Below are 6000 nucleotides of genomic sequence, written 5' to 3'. Positions count from 1 at the left end.
GGACTTGGAAAGAGCCGTTTTTGTTCAAAATGCCACCTCATTTAAAAAGGTCTGTGTCTGATAATGTCGCAGCTGTCCCAGTTAAAAGCTTCCAATCCGAAAGGCAATTATGGAGCCGATAGAGGGGGGTGATGGCTGGGATAATTGCAGTGATTTAATTGTCTGTTGACCCAAACAGAACACTCAGTGAAATGTCGCACCTAACAGCAAGCTGTTTTATGATAATGTGGCACTAGATCATATTTCATAGTGGTGTTGAAGTGTTCCTTGACTAGAAATGGAGGCAAAATAGAGGGAACGAATGATTTACTGTGAAATCAGCAACTTAATCTCTACACTTTTTTAAACTCTATTCATTAAACTTGAAATCTATGATTCATACACTCTAATAACCCCATAAAACTATTGCTGCTAATATCAGCTCAGATGCTCAGTAATACCATATTCACGTTAATGCAATGCCACGAATATGTGAACTGACCAAGAGTCAAGCTTCTGGATGACAGAAGCTTGACTCTGAAAGGGAAATTGACGACATTTGACAAAAATAAATTTGCTTAATGGAAACATGGAATTTTTGTGATAGGATGAGGTGTTTATTCAGTCATATCGAAACACTTTTTCCACATCACGAGTCACATGATCAACAACTGCATGTTACTACTGCAGAAAATGACAAAGAAGACAATGGGAAATAGTCGGAGGATGTAGGTTTGTTATTTGTGTGTGCAGCAGGCTCCACCAGAGCTCTCACATCAGTTCATAAAAACGTGTGTGTAATTCCAACTTGGTGAAGCTCTTCTATAAAATCGCCACATATAATTTCTCCAAAACACAGCATATGCAGCCTCTTGACACTCCAACACCTGAATAAGACACTGACATCTCCTCCGATTGGCTGATAGATGATGAGCTCTAGCATCATGGCTGAATTATGAATCCTCCTGACTACTAGTAGTTAATTTTTGTCCTCTGTAGAGGAYATTTCTAAACTTGAATATCTCCCACCCCCTGCATTCTACTGAATTAATTCCTTTTGGTATCTACAGAGGACATTTAGGGCTTTTCAATGATRCCACATGTGAAGGGGTGGGRCTTTTGTACSTHCCTTTTTCTMATTCATAAAAATGACGTTCATCAGTAGAAGCACATTTTATGGGGAGAGACAAAGTAAGTGCATAAAASTTTTTATTGTGCAAATTTTGATTTAAAATTTTGTTGGCATATTCTAAATAAGTCTCTTAGCAGCATATTAAAACGTTCTATGAATTATTTTGACTGTATTTTATCGTAGTGTTTAAAAGTTAAAAAATTGTCCTGTGTAGTGGACATTTGTAATTATTTTCCTGTATCCATCCACCCACTCATCCATCCATTCGCCTATCTCCAGCTAATGTTCCGAGCGAGAGGCGGGGTCACCCTGGACAGGTCGCCAATCTGTTGCAGTGCAACACAGAGACACACAACCATGCACACACACACACACCTAGGGAGAATTTGGAGAGCCCAATTAACCTGACAGTCATGTTTTTGGACTGTGGGAGGAAACCAGAGTACCTGGAGAGAACCCACCATACACAGGGAGAACATGCAAACTCCATGCAGAAAGACCCCGGGTCAGGAATCGAACCCAGAACCTTCTTGCTAGGCAACAGTGCTCAGTTTTGTCAATGTGAAATTCATTCTTATGTTGATGTTTGGATATTTTCTTTGGGACAAACTGGTTGCCATCAAGGTTCAATTTCAAATGTATGGGGTTCCGATGTCCACTGTAGTGGACATATCATATTTCAAAAATAAAAACTTTTTTCAAAAAAAAAATGTTTTCAGTATTCTAATTACCTTACAAAGATTGTGGAATTAAAAAAAGGGTGATTGGACAATATTTTTTTTCCTGGTAATCAAGAATATATCTCATGCAACTGTTTATATGTTGCCATGATTTTTAACGACTTATCACATGAAAAACCTTATTCACATGTGATTTTAATTTCATGTCTCATTTCATTGAAACATCACCATTGTGAAATTCCATATTAGCAGAATATGGACAAGTTAAAATATTTGTGCACATTTATAATGGATATTCAGCTACTGTGAACTCCATCCCCTTGACTCCACCTTTTACATTTCTTACATATTTCAAAATTAAAATCCGAATCATCTAACTTATTAGCAATCAGCTAAGTAACAGTGATGGTTACAACTGTGATTGACTTAAAGCTGAAGTCTTCCAGAATTTTCAATACTGTGATTTTCCATGAGAAAATGAAAGCTCTCGAGTGTTGGCGCTTCTAGAAAGCACAATATACCCACCACCTTCCTCTACTAATGACATTCTCACTGTCCCTCACCACTGGAAGTGACTCGTCTACGACTTTTAGTGGAGATACTTTGTTCTTCATAAATTGGTCATTTGCTGGACAAATTGCAGCTCTTTGTGTCCGTAAATACAGAGACTCAGAAAACAAGCAGAGTCTCAGGAAGCTAATTTAAGCCGGAGCTAGAGCAGACTGTACCGGGAGGCAGCAGAGCGCTGCTGTTCCCCCTCAGTTCTACTGCCTGTCATGCATTCAGCCCATAGCAGAGTTCTCAAAAACACATTTCAGATATTGACACAAGTTACAAAGTGGGAAAACATGTCAACCTTTTAGCACATCAGCATGTATGACATCAACTTTCTTCTGTCAAATTTAAAAGAGAACTTGTTGAACTGATGCAACATACATCAGAAGCTTACATTCTTCTCAAATAATTGTATCAGTAAAAACTTCAACCCAAACATATATATATATATATGTCATGCAATCAAGAAATGAGGAAGCGGTGCAGGGCGATGTGGATTCAGAACATTCCAATGTCCAGTATGTCCAGACCAAGGTGATTAGAAACAAGTTTCTCCCAAAGTTTTCAAACCAATCAAACTTTTTCAACCTGTGCAATGAACGTATGTTTATGTGAAGACTTTTTAACAGCCTCTAACATTTAATGTGTGGGCTGACAGAGGATTTATATTTGATTAACTGATAAATATAGGGATGCACGATATACAGGCATATACAACAGTATCCACCAGTGTTGGTTGTTTCCTAACATATCTGTACCAGTCATTAGTGCTCTTCTGACTCTTCCTTCCTGGACGTGTTTGTTTGTTACATCCACATGTAAGTTCAGGAACCCCAACAGGAATCCACAGCATGAAGCTGTATCCAACTCTGCAGGCTGAAGCAGAAAGGAAACGATAACTGGGTGTGTGTGGTCTCCTGCATCATCCGCAGGACTGAGCACGCTGGTTTGTGTAGACCAGAGGGATGTGCACTGCATTCCAATTAATCAGCACATGGGGCTCTGAGTGGCAACACACACTTATTTTGAGCTTTTAACTTGCTGTACATGTGCAACGTTATGCACATTACCCTCCAAATGTCACAGTCGCATAGGAATGTTTTGGACAACAGGGAGCTCTATTGTGCCGTTTTCTTTTTAATAACAACACTAGAAATGGGGAAGTAGGGCAGAAATATGAGATAAATGATTTTGGAGCCATTTTTATTGCTTGATTTTTAACTTTTAGCATCGGCTTTAAGTAGTAGTGCATTTGGAGATCTAAGAAACTGATGTTACAGTGGAATAACTGTTTGAAATATTCTGTACCTGTAGGATAAGAAGATAAAAGCGTTGTTTCAGCGGTACTGATTAGATTGCTGCACCATTTCTGATGACTCTTCTGTCTGCTTTTGAAGTTTTTGATAATGGGACCTTTTTAATTGGTTTCTGTATCACCAACTGAAGCAAATAATGAATGTTGTGGATTCTGTTCCAGCTGCATAATAATTTCTCTGAGACACAATGGAATAATTAAAGATGCTTTTCTCCTCCTGTCGCCTGTCTCCAGTGATAAGACATCCAAAGATCAGCTTTTCACATTGGAATCACTGGGATGAGAACATTTGCAAGGGTGGTTTTTGATGTCTATTATTTATCTCCTTTCTGCTGGTTGTCAGCTGCCTGCTATACAACGGACTTTTATGTGGGTTTCTGTTACACAAAATAAATCAAGATGAAGCACTGAATAAAAGCTCTTTTGAAGGAGCTTTAGGGTGTATTCACACCAGCCATGTTTGGTTCATGATAATCAAACTGCAGTTTGTTTCCATAGAAAGTCTGGTGCATTTTGCAGGTGTGAATGCACAATCAAACTCTGAGGTGGACCAAAAAATGAACTCAGTCCCGTCTACAGACCTAGGTTTTAGTTCAGTTGAAGTGAACTCTGGCGCAGTTCAAATGCACGAGTGAACGCCAATCTGAAACATTATATATTTTAACCATTCGCCTGGCGGCTGGGGGGAGCATGATAGAAGAATGTGCCATTGAGGCAATTTTCAATGGCACATCCATTGTGAGGTTTTAACTCTTCCATTTGAGGTTTAGGAGCTCAACACCTGGATGGTTAGGCAGACCGTCACCAGAATGAGACTCTGTTTGACGGTAGAGGAGAGATGAGGGGTTCAAGAGTGACGGCTAAATGCAATCAATGTGTTCACATTGAGGGAGGTACGAGGAGGAGCATGTTGGGTCACTTCATCACTTGCCTTCTTCAGCTCGGCTGGCTCACTTTTTGCATTATCCATTTTGAACAAATATAAATCCTTTATTTTCATTCTTCATTGTCACACTTTCTAGCTATGATCTAAGACTTCAAGTTGTACTGATGGATGGAGAAGAGACAGTGAGGGTAAGGCTTATCCAGCTGTGTCAGACATACGCCTCTGGTTCAGTAACTGTGCTTCTATTATTCCTTTCACATGGCTTTGTTTAACAGAAGAGTTGAGCAGGTGAATTTAACGTACAATGTGAGATGCTCTGTCTCTGGCATTGAACCCACAACCTCTTCTTTCTCTCACCTTCCCTTCGCCTAATCTGCAAAGAAACCCAGTTAAAAAGTCGAGCTGCAGTCTCATTAACTGCTGAGATGAGGCTGTCCCAATCATCACACATCAAAGTTGGAACCTGCCAGGGGTGGGATGGTGGAGAACTGTTGCCATGGAGACCAAGTGCAGTTGCAGCCCAACCTGGTTTTTAAGAGAGAGCTTGTTTTGTGTGTGCTGTGAGGAACCTGCGTGTGCTCTTTCAAGCTCTCAGGTTGGTTTTTCATCTTCCTGCCTGTTATGTAACGCTCCAGTGTCTGCTTCTAAATGTTGGCATCACTTGTTTCTCTAAGATGAAGCTGAAATGCTAAACAGCAGAAGATGGAAAAGGAAAGAGACACGGTGATGTCAGAAATTCACCTCCGCTCTTGTAACACAAACGTGAAAACGTCCCTGTATTTAAATGGAATGTGACAGATCAGATCAGAATAAAGGGGTGCGTAAAATATGAACTGCATGTTTTACGAATTAAAATCTGAAAAGTGTGGTGAGCATTTGTGTGCAGCATCTCTGAGTCGATATACTTTGTTGAACCACCTTTTGTTGTGGCTACAGCTTCAGGTTTTAATGGAAATCTGCTAGGCCAGATGAGAATGGGTTTTTTTGTTTGTTCTTTACATCTCAAATTTAGTCAGATTAGATGGAGAGCATCGGTGAATTTATTATATATGTGGAATTTGACTGTCCCATTCTAATACATGAACATGTTTGCTCATGTAGCAAACCATACATTTGATTTAAAGTTGGTTTCTAACTGAAGGTTTGTTCTTGTTTTGGCCTGTAGTTCCATCCACCTGGCTCCTCGCTCCATGCTGGATTCTTCCATTGCTTCATGGTTCCTGGTTCCCTGTACCTTACTAGGATCCCTCATTATTTGTAAATTATTACCTTTATTGTTTAATAAAACCTCAACCACCCCTGACATTTTGAGCGAGAGGCGGGGTCACCCTGGACAGGTCGCCAGTCTGTCTCAGCACCAGCGGTGTTGGTTTTTCAAAATAAAGTAAATTTTAGCATTTTATGACATTTAAATTCATTTCAAACTCTGATTATGGTTAGAACAAGTTTTCAA

The sequence above is a fragment of the Poecilia reticulata genome, linkage group LG12 (genome assembly GCF_000633615.1).
Source record: "Poecilia reticulata strain Guanapo linkage group LG12, Guppy_female_1.0+MT, whole genome shotgun sequence".
NCBI classification, from domain to species: Eukaryota; Metazoa; Chordata; class Actinopteri; order Cyprinodontiformes; family Poeciliidae; genus Poecilia; species Poecilia reticulata.
This window is presented reverse-complemented; position numbering follows the sequence as displayed.